General features: G+C 41.3%; 1 protein-coding gene across 1 annotated transcript in view; it reads right to left on the reverse strand.

The window, feature by feature from the left end:
• Window positions 1-18,470, reverse strand: part of NRCAM (neuronal cell adhesion molecule) — a 320,173-nt gene that overhangs the window by 152,397 nt on the left and 149,306 nt on the right. Inside the window, exon 3 of the mRNA XM_027123939.1 lies at window positions 11,619-11,693. The gene's annotated coding sequence lies outside the window, so the exon portion shown is untranslated. The remainder of the gene's footprint in view (window positions 1-11,618; window positions 11,694-18,470) is intronic.

Consider the following 18,470-nt stretch of genomic DNA (forward strand, 5'->3'; position numbering starts at 1 on the left):
GAAAGAAAGAAAGAAAGAAAGAAAGAAAGAAAGAAAGAAAGAAAGAAGGAAAGGGAAGGGAGGGAGGGAAGGAGGGAGGAAGGAAGAAAGAAAGTTGATATAAAAAATACTGCTTAGGGCATATTCTGATTATTCTCAGTTGTTACTGTAACACTGGTAATTTTACCTTATTAAATATTGAAGAAGTACCATCACCATTGGGAAGACATTCAAATATATAATATGAAATTAAACTTGTCTTTATGGAATACAGCCAGAGAGGCTCCCAGATGTTATTTTTACAGTAAACAGCTATTTTCCATAAAGGCACTCATATCGTACATATATGCCAACAAAACCCAGACGCAAAGGACAACTGCAGCCCTGGGTAAGATGAGATCCTTGGAGAACCTGACTTAGCTCCATGTTGCGCTGAACAAGGAGCAGCAGTGAAACAGGAAGGGGGCAAATGAATGGCAAGAGTCTTCCTTTGTTGAGGCACACAGGCCAGGACGAAACAGAAGTTAATATAAAGGGACCAGGCAAAATTTGCATCAGGTCTGGCTTTACAACCTAGAATTTCTTCATTTTCTTTTCTGATTTATTAGAACTAGGGAAGAATTGGTACCAGGCACCTGGGAGGTTATTAGCAACAAAAGGACCAGACCAGTTGAGCTACAGAAGGAAACAAGCAGGGTGCCCCCGTGGCATGAACACATGGCCACTTACTAGCCCATCCCATGTGTCTGGGATAAATGAAAGGAGTACCAAGTCAGATCTGGGATTTTTTTTCTGCTTATCCTATGCACATGAAACGTAGAAGGGAAATTAGATAATTTTTCTATTTTTTAAAAAACTACAGTTCTTTTCCATTTGATTGGCTGAATGGACGATCAATGGACAGTGGTATAAGTTCTGATTAAGAAATACCTAGAAGTTCAAAATGAAAAATGTATGAATATAAATTATGATTTGGGCATTTAAAATTATGATTCGGGGCATTAATTATGCCAGAATGTGTCCAAAAGTACACATGAATTCCCTCTGCAGCCAACGCATCACTTTCTGAGACGTGTGATTCATCTTAGCATATGCCCCAGGGTTAAACTGTCTTTCATCTAGAAATCTGAAAGAATTATTAAAATGGAAACGTTTCATGGAAATACCACCTCAGTCATTTGGCATGTATCTAACTGGTCACCCTTTCCAAATAGTTATCACAGGACAAAAAAAAAAACACCCCACCATGAACATAACAACAGAAACAAAACAATGGAGCTCTCTTCCCTGACACTGGACTCAAATTTGTGTGTTAGTAATAATGACAAATTGTCCCATGTTATTGCTTCAAGAACTGTTTCCAGTGACCCTGGGGAATGCTGTGTACTTGCTTTCCTTCATATTTGCCCTTGGCAAAATTTTCTTTATTCAGATCATTCTCTGAGAAAGTCATTTCAGTCTGAGTTGTATACATTCTAGGCCGCTTGGTTAATAAGAGTTTTTGGCCTTGTGGTTTCTACAGGCAGTTATTCTCTTGAAGATGATTGATGGCGTCAATTCTCCTCACACGTGGTCCACGGGTAACCGGCCCCCATCTTCAAACAAAGTGTACTCTTTCTGAGGACAGCCTGGGAGGACCAGGGATCACTGCTGCCAACCCAGTTCTCTGAGTTCCAGGGATAGGACTCACCTAAGGCAGAGATGGCTCAGCTAGGATTGTACTCATGGAATCATGCGACAAAAGCTCCAAACCATGAAAGGCAAGGGGCTGCTGTTCTCCAGCATCTGCTGTTCTCTGGCATCTCTACTCACCAGGCCTGCAGCCTCTCTCCTTGTTTGGGGATCTCGGTTCTCTTGCATCTATACAGAGAGTTTCCTAACAGCTTTCCTCATCTTCAATGTGCTTTCATTTTCCTAAAACACCAATGCCGAATTAACTTTCTCGAAACAATGGTGGGCACACCTTACTTCTCACTCGGGAACTTAACAGGTTCATAACTGAACATAAGTCAGACTCAGTACAGTATATTCACCATCAGACATATTTCAGATGCACTATAATCATGACGGAATCTTCCCTCTTCACCTCAAAAGCAGCCCTTCTGCATTTTCTATTCCGGTCAGTAGCACCACCATCCACCCAGTCTCTAAAGCCAAAGGTCAGGACTTGCTTTCCCTCATTCTTTGTTCCTTTGCTGAGTGGCATATAGGTCCACTCAAATACACTGTAAATGGTCCCCTCTGCTAGGATCCTAGGTCAGGCTCTCTTGCTTCTTCTCATTTCTCACCTCTTACTGGTTTCCGGCTTCCTGTTTCACCCATCTATTCTACATACAGCTGACAGAGTACTTGTTCTAAACTCAGATCTAATCATGTGACTCCCTTACTCAAAATCCTGAAGTGGAATCCCACAACCTACCCCAGACTCCTGGCTCCAACCCGCCTTCACGGCACCCCCAGCTTCTCCACCTTCAACCGTACACCAAGCTGTCCAAGTGTACCCACCGCCAGGCTTCTAGTGGTATCTGCTCTCCCTGGAATGTCCCTCTCTACATCTGCCCAGAAGATGCCTACTCGCGTCTCATGTTCCTTCTCAAGGATTTTCCTGATGCCACCACGCAGAGCTGTCACATTTGCCTCTGTATCAACATATCCCTTTATATGTACATATACACACACACATATATATATATGTATTAGTTTTACCTTTTTGGGACTAATTACACCATATTGCGATAACTGTGCTGTATACCTGTCATGTATAGTATAGCCTGCCTGTTACTCTTTGAGGGTGTCTGAAACATAGTAGCTCATGGACAAGTGAATAAATGTTTATTCATTCATGAAAAAAGGAAGAAAGGAACAAACAGCTCTCCAAAGCCACTTTCAACCACATCTTAGGTCTACCTTCTGCTTTAAATTGGTTTACTTATTTTGTCCTTTGGCGATGCAAACACCATGGTTATCTCCCATCCCCCTCAAGGCTGCCATTCCCCCACTGTAACATCTACTCTTTTCAATTCAGTTTTTCTGAACTAGTCTTAGAACCATTTTTCCTTCAATGAACAGTTTAAGTTCAAAGTGGTCATAAACCTCTGTTAGCCTCTCAGTACGTAGTGGTCACCACTCCTCTGAACTCCCAGGGCACTTTCAGCCTTTCCCACACATTTAACAGTCAGTAATGCTACTCTGTGCTTTTTTTTTACGCGTAGACCTAGTACATATGTGTGTAGGTGAACGGTTGATTTATATTTATGTAACTAAAGAGTGTGAGTCACAGAAGGGCCAGAGTCATATCTTACAATGCAGACTACATCATCAGAACTTCTCATAGCTCCCTATACACAAGAAGCAACCAGTAATGTTTAATAATGAAGATGGTCATCCTATAGGCACTATATGTAGGTCCTATAGGTTAGTATTTTATTTGTATTAATGAAACCCAAATAACTCCAAAATAAACTTTGATTTATTGGTGAAATATTGGTGAGATTCTAGGTTCAAGTATGGGCAGTGGTCCCATAAGTCATTCAGTGGTGATACAACACCCTACTCGTGCAGAGCTATGTTTGACTCTCAGTTGAGGAAAATCTGTTTTAGAAAAGGAAGTCTTTCAATTGTTTCCCCTTTATGCAAAGATCTTTGCATGCCCCTCCTGTATGTATTGAATCAAGGCAGCTACGATTCAGTAATAAAAATAATTTGGACAGAATCAGCAAGTCCATTATAAGATAGATACTTGAAATCTATTTCCTCACTAAACTTGGGGGTGGCTCTACAGAAGAAAAATCCTAGTGTGCAAAGGTTTGTTTTCAGGAAAATGAAAATTTTATGTCATGTATTTACCATAAAGCTGCTCTGGGTGGTCAAAAACCATCAGCAACAAACGGAAAGACCCAGAGAGAAAATTCGGGGCAAAGTTCTCTCTAGGGATGACTTCTGGTTTTGGTATCTAACAAGTATTCATTTCAACTCAACAAATATTTATAGAGCATGAACTCAGTACCCAGGATGGTGCCAGAGGCTGTCTAAGACATACTTATTTTTTCCTACTCCTCTAGGTAAGAAAGCTTTTTATTATTTTGCACAAGAAACCAATTGGAAGACCTTTTTTAAATATTAAAGCATATCTATAGTTGGATTCTCTGTAAGAGGGAAATATTACATAATGCAGAAATATTTTACACATACTTTGAACTTAGACTGATATATTTTTCAGCTCATTTGAATAATTTGAATATGGTAGCTGTGTCTAGTTGTATTTGTCAAATTCTATTTCTCAGATTTTTTTTTTTTTTGCCCCAGGAAACAAAGCCATTTAGGAAACTACATTAACGCCACGTTCTCTGTGCTTACTGACAAAAAAAAAAAAAATACAATAGAAATTGACAGGAACCATTTTCTCTGTGCCCCTTCTCCATGTAGATTGTTCTCTGCCGTCCATCCTCTCTTTTCATAACCTGTTCCTATGGCCTTTCCTTCACAAGGCTAACAGCTTCTGTCAGCAAGGCTTTTATTCAGTACTGTATCAAGAGCTTTGCAGAAAAATGTTAATCATGTTCACTGCTTCTCTTTGTTTACCCCTTCAATTCTTGTAGAATTCAAGCTAACCAGGAAAACGCATGTCTAATCACAAATGTGAACTCCCTCTTAGGCAGTTATTTTGGTGCATTTCTCTCCTAAACATATCATATAATTAGAGGTTCTGTGAAAATCAAATAAGATGAGTTTCCCCAAATATGTCTTTCACATCAAGTATGTATTATAATGACTTAAACACGTATTTTGCGTACCTTGAGTTCCAAGAGAGGAGCTTATGTATGCCTGCCAAGGAAGTACTTAAATATTTTACTATTTTTCCACAAATATTCCTTGTAAGGCAGACATAACTAAGCATTTTAAAGTAATAGTAAATTGGGGGTTAGATGTCATTAATCAAATAAAAGAAGTCACGTATTCTATGAACCTTCCGAAGTAGACCTCTGAATGGTCTTGTCACTGCTAAGTCTAAATGGAATAAAGAATCTTCACTCAAATCCTATTCTTGAAAATATCAGAATGTCATCGTTCACCATTAATTTCATGCCAATTATTAAATAGGATATTGGTGACACCACTACTTCTCTATATAATTGTTCCATACATGAATTCTCTAATGTATAAAAATTCCTTCTTGCTCAGAATGAACTTGTTCACTTTTTTTAGAAAAAATTTTTTTTTTCTTAAATATAGCCTTTCCTTTGTTAAAATGCTATAGCTGGAACCTCAAGACGCAGTGGTAACACCCACCACGCCGGCACTGCTGGATCACTTCTCTGATGCTCAAACCTTCTCTCACCATTTTAGAACATGGCTTTCTCATCATTTTTGCCATCTTGCTGAAAATTTTGGGGTCAGGAAGTTTTAAAAGTAGCAGTAGAATTCTTATGTCTCAAATAACAAGTATGAGATACTAAACAAATAAAAACTCTCAAACACAAATCTTTTTCAAACCATCAGACAAGCAGAACCCCATCAAGATGAGACTTTTTGGAAACAAGCTACGAAAAAAAAAGTGGTTTAATGGGAATTCATAATACAGCAAGAAATGTCACAACCCTGAATGAAGCTGACTGGAAACAGAATTATCCTGGCCCGGATGATGGCAATCCCTGCCTCTGGGAAGAGTGGATTTCCAATTAAGTTGCCAAGTTCACCAAATGTCTAATGGGTTGGCCCTTTGCATAACTCTTTCTGTATTATTCAAGTGAAAATTGTACTCCATAGGTATTTTCTGCTTTTTTTTTTCTTTACAAAAACTTTGAGAAGAAGAAAAATGAAAGTCAGGGCAGGATTGCCCATAGGACAGACAGATGGCATCAAGGATTTACGTTTAGCTGGAAGACCATTCCTTCTACAAACCTCACAGTTTTATAGAGTTCCTGCTAGATTTAACATAGAACACTTCTGCCAGAGGAGAATATTCCTGTAAAAAATCTCCTCGATCTGTGGTTTTATTTACAAAGGCGCTGGTGTGAAATATACACCCAGAAGACCCATGTGCAAATGGGCCCACGTGAGCGACACACAGCCGGTGAGACGGCACATCCCGCACACCTCAGGTGCAGCCTCGGCTTGAGGAGGCATCGCAGGAACACATTAATCAACACGTTCAAGGAATGCATTAATCAACACCGCCCAGTCGGCTGGCATGCCCCATTGTTTAACCGTGCATCGCTAACAAACGCACAGCAGCAATATGAATGTGAATTTCCACCATGCTGCAAGAAACAAAACCCTTTTCAGGACTGGCCCCATGCACCATATCCCACTCGACTCGTTCAATAGAAATCATTCTCTCCTGGATGCGTGCTAGTTTATGGACTTGCTTTTTGCAACAGTCAACCAGAAACAAAGACGCTTTACAGACCAGCTAAGTTTGACAAAAGCTGTAGAAATGCCTTCTGCAGATATGAAAACTTGAATCCTTCTAAGAGCTTTTTTTTTTCTTTGCCTTACAAAACGAATTGCTGTCACGAAAGACAAAATAAAACACAACAAAGCAAAGCAAAAAAAAAAAAAAAAGTCCAAGCATCTGTGTCTGCACTCAGATGTGACGGCAACACACTGCATTCCCAGCAGGGGCCTGGGCCTGGCCTCTGATCCACACTGGGCTTCATTTTCCTCCTGGGTAGTTCCCTAGATAACGGTCCTGCCAGGATTTGGCTCCCTCCAGAAGCAGCCCCGGACGAAATGTCCAGATGCTGGGAGGAAGGGATCTGATAAAGCACCTTCAGAACCTGGGCACACAAACCTACCTTTGTGTGTTCAGAGTTCTGTGGACCTGAGCATTTAAGGCTTTCCAGTACTGTTAACACTCAGAGCATCTCACTCAGTAGGTTAGGGGGAGCAAAATATTGATTTGATAATGAGAATGCTGAACGTAAATATCATAATTCAGAATGAATAAGGGATGCCCTTTACTATGATCATTTTGAATAAATGTGCTCCCAGGGGCAGAGTTATTTCAGTAGCGGTTTTACTGCTGGGAGCCAAGGTCACAGGGCAGTGGCTCCCCTCTCTGGTGGTCCAATTCCAGCCCTTCAGTGAGCCCCCCCACATTAAAGTTCGTGTTCCCCTGATCCAGCCTTATCTTGTCACCAGTTCTAATTCTGATGACCTAGAAACCATTTAAAACCTGCAAGCCAAAAGTGCAGCAGGGAAAACAAATCCGATCCAGTAAGTATCTGTTGTAAAGATAATCCCATCAGCCCTTTGGTGTATAAATGCTAAGTCGCTACACATTTCCAGTACTGGGGTGACTCAGGCAATGTTCTCCTTCTAGTCCCAAAACAGGTATTTCTCCCCACTGGACCACAGTGGGAGGAGAGGGGAGGGATGCATGTAAGTTGCAGAATTCCTTCTACTGACTACCAGCACTGATTGCTACTGCCACAGGACACAATGCCACCCTTCCCATCACTCTCTCACCCACTCCCACTATCTCCCAACAGAGGATGCTGATGTCTTTCTTCAGACGCCTTTCCACAGCTCTTCCGGAAACAACTACCAAACTGAGCAGCCCGCAGCAGTGGAAGGCAGATAGGGTGGATTTCCAGAGGAAAATGGTTGTGTCTCCTAAGAATCACGAGGACAGGATGCAAGGGGCAGAAGGGACTTGATCAACAGAGGCATCTGAATCATGGATGCCGTAATGACTCAGCGATAAAGATCAGGAAGTGTATTATAACTCAACCTCCCTACAGAAACACTGTCCATGGGATTTCACATGCTTCCATCTGACTCCAGGTCACAGGGTGTTCCTCAGACTCCATACAGAAATGGAAAACTGAGCAGTACCCCGGGATGGAAGGAAAGAACCTACATCCCCTCTCATTCGGCTTCCAGGAATGCTGCTCTTTGGTAGTGAGCTGTCATTCCACGAAGAAGTTTGCCGGGACCACAGGGGAGGGACTGTCCAAGCTCAGTAATATTTCAGGAGATGCTGTCACTGAGTGGAACGCTAGAGCTTGCCCTCATCATAGGTCAGGGGAAGACGGAGGAAGTTAATAAGTATCAGAAAAGATTGTTCCGGTTTTCTAGTTGATTCAATACCCCAATTTTAACTGGTATAAAACTCTTTGCTTAGATTTACGTCCCTGTCTTGGTTTTTGGAAGTTCTGGGCTTCCCAGGGTAATTGCTTTTATTTATTTATTTATTCAGGGTAATTGCTTTTATTGATGAGCTTTTCATCTCTAGTTCCGTAGGCAAGTATTCCTTTTGTGGATGACGTTTGTCTCCTAGGTTTGTCTGGTGTCGAGTAAACACGAAATGAAACTTATCAGCCTTAAAATGATCCTGTAGGACAAAATTTTGATAGATCTCTATACTGTCAAACAGTATCCAAAACAGCAGTCCCAGCTGGACTACTGTTTAAATACTGATTCTCATTTACAAATCAACTTAGTCATAAGAGAAAGTCTTTTCACTGTTACCAGTTTTACTGTTATCTATTCAGAATAGAACTACCAGTCTCCTAAGACATCTGCATCATTTAAAAAAGTTAGTACCACGAGTCCAAGGGAGAGAACAACTTTGAAATCATCAACCAAAAACAATCATTAAGTAACTCCAATAACCTGCCAGATTCACCCTCTTCTACACCTTGCCTAATGGGAACATGCTTTAAGGTACAGCACGGGCATGATGCTTCTTCAGACTCATCACGGTTACAACCAGGACCCAACCTACATAAGCGCAGCGAGAGCAGAAAACCAGTATTCAGAGTGATTTTGGGGGGTGCCCCCTGCAACTCGGGTTGCTTATAACAATTCCACCATTAACTGTCCCTACATTTCAGCTCAGGGTTTTCAAGTCAGGTAGAAGGCAGATTTTCCTTGGAGAGAACTTACACATTAGTGCTGCTGGTGAACGCGAACGCAGTTTTCACATGCAACTGGACATGGGGAGGGGTAGCACTTTCCAGACAGAGGGATGTGGGGTGTGGTGAGGCTTCACAGACCATGGCTCTGGCTGCCCACATCTTTCGGATACCACAGCCCGCTAGCGAACATGGAAAAGCCTACTGAAAACTCTAAGTAGTTTCCAAAACACTTTCTATTCTAATGTCAGAGGCCGAATTCTTGAATAGCCCGAGGACGTTCTGAATACAAGTGTGCTTTAGAGTTTCAGGAAGTTCCAGGGCGTCTTTGTGAGGCAAGGGAGAGACACAGGAAGGCAGTCAGTGTTTAGTTTCCACCAGATGAAATCCTCCATGAAGATAAAATGAGAGATTTTTGTGGCTCTGCTAGAGCCTAACGACTAAAAGTTCACTGTAGTCATCTGACAAAAGTGCAGCCGAGAAGATAACTGAGAAGAATGTACCGAGAAAGGCAGAATTGAACTTTTTCACTTGTTGCCCTAGAAGACAGAGATCTGAAGTCAAAGAACTCTCATGCAGTGAATGGATGAGAAAATAATGCAACCAGCCAGGAAAACTCCCTGAGGAATCACCTTATGGAGCCCCACTGCTGCCACCTTACAAGGGCACCATGCACACCTTCCCAGCGGCCCCTGTGCTTGCCTTGTCTTTGTGTATATTCCCCCTTTCACTAGAAACCACCATTTACAAATAAGCTCCTGGTCTTTTGGTCCTCCTGCCTCTCCTGAGTGTCACACAATATGCTATCTACAGAAGAATCTGCTATCACTTACTGCTGGTGCTGGTGTTTTATGGGTAGGCCACTTTACTTACCACTGAGACAGGAAGACAAGAGTACAGCCATTTTGGAAAAGGACCAGGGAACGGCTTTGAGCAAAATAGGCCTTGGAAGCTAAAGAACAAACGTCCTGGGGGCCTGAGTCCCATAGACAAAAACCAGGCTGGCAAGAATAAAAGATGAACCTTATCTCTGTCACACTCACGAGTATACCTAGTTGCAACAAGACTCAACTATAAACCTTATCCATATCCGTTCCAGTACTTTCTTGCAGAAAATTCTGCCGCGCTCCTTTCCCCTCAAAGAAGTACTCCTTATTCCTGCCAGCCACCACGGAGCCACCTGCTGCCGATCAAGAAGTTTGACAATTTGTGGAAATTATCAGCGATCACGAGACCAGCCCTCTCTATTGTTATAAAAGCAACTTGCCCCTTCTACTCAGGGAGCTGGCCTTCTTTCTTGTGCACAAACTCTCTCTTTTAGTAAAAAGCTTTGCTTGCCTAAGAGTCTTGTGGAAGCGGTACTCACTTCTATGGTATTGCTGTCCAAGGATGTGGAAAGTGTGTGCTGACACCACTGTTACTACTAATTCTTAGTTCCTAACAACTGTGGTTCAGTGTAGGCAAACTTCCACGTCCCTGCTAGAATGGAGGGGTCTCTCACATTGTCTCACCTTGCAGATGTATTTATTTTATGAAATACGGAGGAGGTATGTCTAGGTATATGGAGGTCTAGGTATGGAGGAGGTATGTCTAGGTATATCAAAACTTTATGAGTCATTTTCCGTTGACGAGGGAGCTTTCAATTAAAAGAGCCATTCATACAACATTCAGGCTCTTTCGGTATTGGTCAAAATTATCTAACTCAGCAATGTTGCTAATCTTTACTCATTTTCACTTCGAGAATTCTCCAAGCAGAACAAAACGTGTGCTATTTGATTCACAAAGCAGCCTCCTTAGTTTCCAGGCTACTGATCTGGGGATTTCTGGCGCGATTTTGAAACATCACAAAAACTAGTTAGTCATATACGTTTAGTTTCAGTACAACATAACGGAAGCAAATTCAACTGAGGTGTGAAAAATACAAAACAACATATGGATGGATCAATTTCAGACTTCTCAAGGACAAGGGACAACATCTTGCAAGATTTTACTACCTCAGAATCTTGCCTACAATCTTCTTTTCTTAATTAAATTCCATGGGACTTTACTTGTTAAATAAAACCTATGAGATAAGAGACCTAACTGCTGAACAATCATGCTTTCATAAATTCCTTAAGGAAGCTATTATTGGGTGAGATACAGTTGTCTGAACTGTGTTCCAGATCGTCAAGTAAGATATTTTTCATCAAGTTCAATGGCCTTTGAGAAGGCATCATTGGCCTGGCAGAGTCTGTTCTAGAGCTGATAATTCAAATGATATAAATTGGACTAGGGTGGGAAAGAGATTTACAAAGCAGAAAGCCTGTATCAAAGTAACACTGAAACTTTCCAAACAGACTTTTGTATTACTTGGACAATATGTTCTCAGGGGATTTTTGATAGATGATTGAATCAAAAAGAAAACTTTCTTACAAATAATTCCTTACCGTTTTAAATCTTTCATTCCATCAGAAACCTATTGTTTACTAGCAATGCTTTTATTCTGCTATCTATTTTCTGAACTTTGTACAATTCATGATTTAGAAAAACAAGAATCTTATTACTATGAAAAGACATGAAGAGCTGGTTTTCTTCCCTGTGTATTTGATCCATCCTCTCTGACATGCAGTATGATTCATGTTTCTGCGACCATTATCCCTACTCGCTGTCTTTCATCATACTCTCTGGATGGACAGTATTAAACACGGCAATACTATTACATAAACACATCATTTTATGGTATAATTCCCTTCTTGAACCAATTACTAATTCAAACCTTTTAAGAAGATAAGCTCCTACCTTTGAAGAAGATCTTCTTATTTGAAGAGATTGTTCTTCCTTTGACTTCTTTAAACCAAAAGTCTTGGCATTGCTCTGTGGGTGGAAGAGAGGGGAGAATGTTAACAAGACATTCGTCGTCAATCACAGCAGATTGTCCATACATTAACTCCAACTGACTCCCTGATGGGAAACTCAATTACAGGGGGAGCCCTACAAGGAAAGACAAATTATGAATAGATTTGCCAAAACACATCTCTGCTGGTTTCAATCAAAAGTGACAGCAGAGAAGTGACTAAAACTCTGGTGACCATCTCATTAATGGATCCCAATCGAGAGTCACGCCTGGTGCCTTTTTTCAGTTTATGGAAATAGAGGGGGTTTTGGTAATGCATGTGTATAGCGTGGCTAAAATACTTCCATATTGTGTGACTATTATTATTATTATTGAAGTACTTTATTTAGTAGAGTAGGAAATCTTCTCTGTTTGAAAGGCCCCAAGTTTTCAATGAGAGTCACAAAGAAATGATGGGTGCAGCGTAGAGCAGAGAAGACCCACCTGGGCTGTGACAAAGGGCCAGCTATGGACAGTCCAGAGCTTGACCATCTCCAAGTCTCCTCTCCTCAGCCTGAATGTTTCCTTTGCAAATATTCCAGCTGAGAAATAGCCAGCAAAGGACAGCACAGACCGGGAGGAAAACAGTCACAGCTGAGTACATTAGGTCTCTCTTTTTTTTTTTTTTTGAGACAACCAGTTCAGGGACACCCATGGTTTGCTAAAAGAGGATTTGTGGCTTTTGGGACTTTGGGCTTTTGGAAACAGAAGTCATACTATCAACCTCTGAGAAACCTTTCAGAGAAGAGAAACAAGTGTCAATTCAGGAATTCCTGGCTGCACTCAAATATGAAGACAACTATCAATTGCAAAATGATTCTATTACTAAAATCAAAAGATATGTCCTCATCTCAGATGCTTTAGTTTAGGCGCGTGTTACAAAATATCTTCTGTATTCAGTTGCGAAAAGCTTTATCTTAATTACATGTAAAACCACTCCATCGATTTTCACTGGATCTGCCGCACTGACATTTTATCAGGACAAAATGCTAATGTTGCAGTGGTTAGTGATCCTCGCATGGAATTAAAACCAATTTTAGGGTAAATGAGGTTTTCTTTCCTTGTCATTTAGTTCCCACTTACAAAATCTCTACAGGTGTGTAGGAAAGAGTCTACAAGGATTTGAAGCTATTTCTACAATAAAAACAATTCAACCAAATATACTGAACATTTCATATGTATCTGTCAATAGACTGGATAAATACAGATAAGAAAACGGGAATTAAATAAGACATGTTTCCTACATAAGGGATCGCAGTCCATGCACTGATGGGAAAACCAGAACTACCACCAACCACCATACAATGCAGTATTTATAGAGTATACTATGAAACCACAAAAGAACAATTGATTCTACAAGGGGGCATCAAGGAAGGCGTTCCACAGGACACAAGGCTTGAGTTAAACTTTACAGGTGGGTAGAAAGGGCATTCTGGTAGAGGGAAGGGCAGAAACAAAGGAATGGCAGTGACCACGTGGGTGGTATGTCCACACTAGCAGAGCAATGGAGCTACAGGCACAGTGATGGTGGGAGGCCGGGTATATGGCCAAGAGGGGAGGCTACTGAGGTCATACGCTACCAGAGTACAAAGGGCCTTGAGCACCAACCAACTGACAAGTCTGAACTTGAACTTGAGAACAATGCAGGCCTACTGGGGGTATTAGGCAAGAGGAAAGAACAGTTGTCAGTAGTGTAACTGCCCAAGAGAATAGAGATTGGAAAGGGAGGCTGCTTTGGGGATGTAACTCCTGGCTCTTCCCAAAGCCCACCTCCAAGATGAATCAGAAAACACAGATGGAACACTGATGTAGGGATAGGAACACTGATTTGGTCAAGACATGCAATGCTACTGCAAAAATAATAATAATCTAATTTCATTAATGGAATGATTTTGTGACTTTTCATTATCCTAATATATGAGTACACCTTTACAGGTGGAACTTGATCAGGTCAGCATGTGGATGGGGTCTAGTTTCTCTCCCCTCCACCTAGCCATCTCTCCAGCTTTCTGCATCTCTCTCCCCCAGGGAAGCTCGACTTGCTTCGGGCCCTGCCCGGGACCTGAGGCAGGTGGGGTAGTCCAGTGCCAGGCCTGACACTAAGGAAACCTGTCCTCCTGAATCCTTTCTTTCTGTTATGGGATGTGGGCCTTCATTAGTCTTCCTCTCCACATTGCAGTGTTAATGTCTGACACTGGTTTGGGCTTAAAGGAATCAGCCCTACTTAATGGAGGGTATTGCTTCCAGGTCATTACTCACCTAGGGGAACGGAGCCTGTTGCCTCTTCTAGCCTAGAGTAACAGAGCTCTGCACGGGGACTCAAGATCAAGGCCGCAGCTTCTAATGCCTCTGTATTTCGTCTTGCTTTGTCAATGTCCTCACTACAAGCATCTCCTTTGGGTACCACAGAGGTAGAGCAGAAGATAAGCATTATTGGGTCCTCTGGCCAAAATACACCACAATCCTTTATCTCCAAATCATCTTGGTAAGACAGTTACGCTACTCAAAAGGTAGCCTGTTCCTACCTTCTTAAAGGCTCTGCTAAAACAAATTTCTGTGTATGGCAAAATCAACAGAAACTTAGAGAGTGCTTGAGTTTGCCGAACTAAGCCCTTTAAAGGCATCTTCACCCCACCTATTTGGTACCCTCACTGTGTCTGAAACACCGACACCACGTTGCTGGGGAGCTGTTGCTGAAAATCTATATCACAGCTGACTGGAGGCTACTGCTAGATATTGGGGAGTGAGGCCAGTAAAGACACAGGTCAATAAAATTAATTTTACTATAATTTTTACCTGGAAGACCTAAGAGAACTAACATGTAATAGGCTACACTGTGTCCCAGACACGCAGGTGATGCACCAGTTCTATAAGCATCATTATTGCTTTGACACAGAGGCAGAAACTGAAGCACAGAGAGGTGAAGTTAATGACCCTCGACACACAACTGGCAAGTCATACGTTTGGAACACAAGACCACTTCTGTCTGAATCCCAAACTCGTGCTTTCTCTACTTCCTCCTGCGGCTTTTGAGAGAGGACAGGATAAACTTGGGATTGCGGATGCTACCGAGATGCAGTTAGAGGGGAGCAGGAAATTCTCAGAAAGAGTGGTCAGACTGAGTGGAAGAGCCAGAAATAAAAGGGTCAAGAGGGGGACCACACCTTGGTCCACGGTGTCAAAACCTACAGGAAGGACCCAAATGGGGAGAACTCAGCAGCTGGGAGTGGGAAGTCCCCGCAGTCCTGAGCTGGTACTACCCCCCCCCCCCACCCCCGTGGCCTATGCTTTCCTGCTTTCAGTGACACCTGCTGCACTAGCATTTCTATGTCCCTCTGGCAAGTACACTGTTTACTAATAATGTCTCACAAAGGGGCAAGTATGAAAATACTACTGGGTATGGTATGGAAGATGTTTTGAACATGGATTTTTAAAGAGGAGGCAAAGGAATGTGGTTCTTTTGATAAGTTTGAATCGTTTTCAGAGTAATTCAATCCACGGCAAAACACCCTAAAAAGAATACTTATTACGTAATTTCGCATAGGTATGGTTTCCCATATGCATCATGTGGGAAAATGATTTCACCCTTGCTTATGTGTATTATTGAAAGCCTCATTTTTAACCTCCCTGTGATGATGTAAGCCCTCAAGCCTTTGCAAAGACCACCAAAAGACTATGTACTAACTATTACCATGTCAGCAATTATGCCAAACATTTCTAGGGAATGAATGTTTGTTTGCTACATTCGTTACTCTTGCTTTGACAACTGTGTCAATGGCCTTTCATCGCCCTGAAACATTTAGGTCGACGGCACAGGATAATACATCATTGCGAAGGATTATTTTCCCAATAGCAAAGTAACATTAAATTTTTTTAAACCAAACTACAATCAACTTATCCGATTAAATAAACCCAGTCCTAAGTCAAAAGGTCAAGGTGAGATCTGATGTCATTTAAAAGTCGCCTTCAGAAAAGATGAATAACATCTAGGTGAAAAACGTAACAAACCCAAAGGCCATGGTACGCACAGTAAAACAATTAAAATAAAAACAATTCAATGGTGCGTAAGTATAATATGAAAAATTTTCTACAATTCAAGAAAGTGAATACTCCCCTTAGCCGCTCATAGAAAAATAACATAATAAAATTCCTAAGAGCTCCAAAATAAATCGAACTATTGATTGGCATTAATTTTTGGCAGGATTTGTTTGTTTATTTTCAAATGAGAATCCACAACCTTCAATACAATCAAAAATCTATTTGGCAAACGCTGTTAGGAAAAAGTATCAGCGAGCAAAAACGCTCAAAATCTCATTTAGTTTATACTCTCTGGCACAATTGTGAGGACATTAAAAATGCTTACTCTTTAGTTGCTGTGGGGTTGATTTCTAAAAACTGGCCTTAGTGATGATAATCTACCCTTTGGAGTAAACTACATCAAAATATCAAGCATCTGACTCCTCAAGCCAATTCTGTTTTCAACTGTGACAATTATTTCCTGTTTATACTCTTAAAAAATAAATATAGTTGATAAACACTTCTGAACACCAATTCTGAAAACCTTACACGTAACGATATATTTATACACCTGCACTGGTATGTATTTATGTCTCACGCAAAAGTGTTTTGTGCTTTTATCAGGAGGAAATGATAGTAATTTACCAAGTTATTTTTAATCTTTGGTCTTAACAAAACTTCAGTAGTAAATCATGGACTAACTCCCAAACCCTTCTTTTTTTTTCTTAACTTCCTGCCTATGACATGATTCTTGGACTGAATCTGGGGCTCATTCATACTTATTAACTGGAGAGAAAAGGATAAACAAACAACCCTATTAAAATTGGCATTTATCTTTGGTTTCTCTGGGGTATGCCTGTCATCTAGCAGCCTAATTCAGCTTGGCATGGCAAAAAGCCAAAATCGTCTTGAAAGCCGGTTCTCCCCGTTCCAGCAGACTGTGAAACCAAATACATTGCAAAAAGCAGAGAGTATGGTCTGAAATAAAGCAGGTTCTCCAGCTAGTACCTCAAAGAGATGGCGCCCAGAGGGGCCCACCTCTACCACAACCTGGCTGGCGGGGCTTCTGGGGACACGGAGTGCCGACTTCTAATCCCAAGTTTAGCATCAAGTTCAGCGTACTCTTGCAAGACCAATCAACTTGTTGGGACTTGGGACCAGCTCCATGACCTCTTCAATGTCAGGGTGGCGCAAGGCAGGGATCCATCCTGATGGGAGACTTGCAGGTGAACCAGTGTGCATCCGCCCTTACCATTCAGAGAAATGAAACCACTGGTCCCTTGATAAATCAAATTAAACAGATTGAAGATGGACCATCCCCAGAAGCTTTTGAGTGTTTCAAGTGACATCGTCATCTGCTACCTTGTAAACTGGTGCAAACAACCAACAGTGGGCAAATTACACTGATGCTGGATAAATGCCATCTTACCGTCTGTCAGTGCACTGGCCATCATGCTGTCACATACATTACTGGAACATTTCATGGTACCTCAGACATGGCACATTCCATGGTTTTATAGGAGGAATAACTAGAAGTGGAAACCTAGAGATCCAGTGGGAGTACTGCTAGCTGTTCACCAAAGAGCCATTGTCCCTTCCGTCACGGAGAGGGGCTGTGAGGGAGAAGCTCCTGTCCGGGGTCTACATTTCCAGCTCCCCTTGTATCTGGGCAAGACCTTGAGATGTAAGAGAGCTAACATGTATCACTTCTTTGCCCAGATGTTTAGGAAGCAAGTGTGTGTTTCCCACACCTCTTATCTCTCCACTGTTGGCTGGATGTCAATGCCCAATGTGACTTTGGAAATCACATGGCCTGGCCTGTGTCACTGGAGGTTCCTGAAGGGTGACAGGTAGAGAGCCTTCCCTCCATGCAAATGGTCTACATTACTAGCACTGGACCATGATATGAGTTAGAAAGGAACTCTAATTCAGTGACATTTCTACAATTTAGGGGATTGTTCCAACAGCTAGCTCTGCTCTATCAGCGTCAGCATGTCATAAACACAATAGAAACTTTAAATTAAATCTGTTCCTCGTTGGTCCTTTTTCTGTGTCTATAATCTAAGAGGCGTAGATTTAATTTTATAATATTAGTCCATGCAGAGCAGTAGAGCAAAAGTGATTAAAGGATATTAAATAAGTCCTCTTAAAGACAATTAAAGTAACAGTGTTTTACTTTGTTTAGGGAAGAAAAAGCATAAAGGAGGCTGGTTAAACTGTCAATGAATATACGAAGGTCCTAAAAATTTTATATTGCAGATAGTGAGAAACTATTTCTCAACTTCCCTAAATATAAACCAAACAAATACCAAAGATTTACATGATGGTATAAAAAATAACACTGTACCTAGACCACAGGGAAGACTGAAAATAGAGTTTTTGAAACTTATAGTTACCAGTGGGGAAAAGGGAGGGAGGGATAAACTGGGAGATTGGGATTGATATATACACACTAGTATATATAAAACAGAGAAACAACAAGGACCTACTGTATAGCACAGGGAACTCTTCTCAATACTCTGTAATGGCGTATATGGGAAAATAGTCTAAAAAAGAGTGGATATATGTATGTGTATAACTGATTCACTTTGCTGTACACCTGAAACTAACATAACATTTTAACTCAACTTTACTCCAATAAAATTTCTTTTTTTAAATGGTAGCAGCATAGTAAGTAGTGGGTTAAAACCTCAGCCTTTTCTTTTCTTTTCTTTTTTTTTTTGGTGGTACGCGGGCCTCTC

The sequence above is a fragment of the Aethalodelphis obliquidens genome, unplaced genomic scaffold, assembly GCF_003676395.1.
Source record: "Aethalodelphis obliquidens isolate GAN/ISIS:26980383/991018 unplaced genomic scaffold, ASM367639v1 scaffold27, whole genome shotgun sequence".
Taxonomy (NCBI): Eukaryota; Metazoa; Chordata; class Mammalia; order Artiodactyla; family Delphinidae; genus Aethalodelphis; species Aethalodelphis obliquidens.